This window comes from Suricata suricatta, chromosome 10 (assembly GCF_006229205.1).
Source record: "Suricata suricatta isolate VVHF042 chromosome 10, meerkat_22Aug2017_6uvM2_HiC, whole genome shotgun sequence".
Classification (NCBI taxonomy): domain Eukaryota; kingdom Metazoa; phylum Chordata; class Mammalia; order Carnivora; family Herpestidae; genus Suricata; species Suricata suricatta.
In genome coordinates this window covers 72623771-72625362 of record NC_043709.1, presented here as the reverse complement: position 1 = coordinate 72625362, position 1592 = coordinate 72623771, and the positions used below count along the sequence as shown (strand labels likewise).

Sequence of the window (1592 nt, the reverse complement as noted above, 5' to 3'; positions counted from 1 at the left end):
TATATTACACATTTTTGTGTCATCCTTGTGCAGGGGCCATACTGATTTTCTCTGTATTCTGATTTTAGTATATATGCTACCAAAGCAAGCAGTGTTAGCTACTTTTAGTATATTATACCCTCTTTAAAATTCTTATTAAGTATTTTATGTTAAATATTATACCTTCATTAAAAATTCTGGCATTAATTTTTAGATGAAATATTTTTGTTTGGATAACAGTTTGTGTTGGTGCCTGTATTAATTCAAAGGTGCTTATATTAATGTTTTCCTTCAAGATATAAAAATATGTCAATGGTTTTATAAAAGAAATATTCAACATTAGAAAAAATGATTTATGTTTACTAAGTTTAATATTGGTAAGATTCTTTTCAAAAATATATCAGAATTTCTCATTTATAAAATATAGTCTTTGTTTCCAACATAACATTTATTTTTTTTGTCAAGATTTTAAATGTTTATACTCTGAAATCAACCATTTTATACAATACAGGACATTATAATATGTAACTAAACAAAAAATATAGTAGTTAGGAGTTTCTATGCCTTTAAAGAAAAGGGTGATGAGGTATTCCATTGTTACATGCACACATACCAAATCAGTATTTTGTGCTGCAGGGGTGATCCAAAGCATAATGATTTAGAAACACCAACAACTGGGTTTAAACAGTAGCAATGTTCAGTTTGTAGCTAGTTTTAGGAAGGTATTTTTGCAGGCTCAGGAAGCTCAAAGAGCTTTTCTTAAGGGACAGTAATCATCTTATGAAAGTGGAATATAATTATCTGATATACATTGATAGTATTTCAAATGGCCAGATTTTCAATGTGATATTAAACAAAGTATACCATCATGGATTGATTGTCCTGAGCATTGTTTTGCAAAATATGACACAGCGAGGAAGACCAATATAGAAAAAGAAGACCCTCTACCTGTGATACTAGAGTAAGATCGAGCTGCGAATCTTTGGTTGGTTTCAGATATCAAATAAATGGATTTTTTTTCCAAATACCGTACTACTCGAAGTCTAACAGTATTTAAAGCACATTAATTACAAAAATCTACATGTAGTTATATTTTTAACTATCATAATCTGACAAACTCAGTAAGGTAAAAAGAAATGACAGGGCTTTTTAGTGCAGTGACCACACATAGAGGAGGGTAAGGTACAGTGTAGTAAAGAATGTAAACTTGCCCAAAAGAATGGCAGTGTAATCTCTATATCCTTGGAGTATCATGCCTGCCTAATAGAAATGTCTTTGTTAGCCTGGGGACCTTGGACCAAGCTAGATAGTAACAGTGTGATTTAGAATGAAACCTTGAATCAAGTAGTCTCAGCTCAATTTCTTAGGGTTAGAAACTGAAATCAGCATGCCACTCTGACGTAGCCCTGGTAGAGACTCTGGACACTAAGGTTTGGATGAGCTTTCCTGGTTGGCAGTATTGTATATGTTATCACACAGTGATCCCAGGAAAGTCTCTGTTTCCATAGAAGAGGTCTACTGGAAGATCTTCATCTATTACTTTCCTAGAGTCTGTCCTGTAGATCTCTTCCCTAGGCTGATTTTAATCTGTATTCTTTTCCTGTAATAAACTG

At 32.7% G+C, this 1592-nt stretch overlaps 1 pseudogene; it reads right to left on the bottom strand.

The window, feature by feature from the left end:
• On the bottom strand, positions 1–88 carry LOC115305821 (annotated as a pseudogene).
• Between the last annotated feature and the right edge of the window lie 1504 nt (positions 89–1592).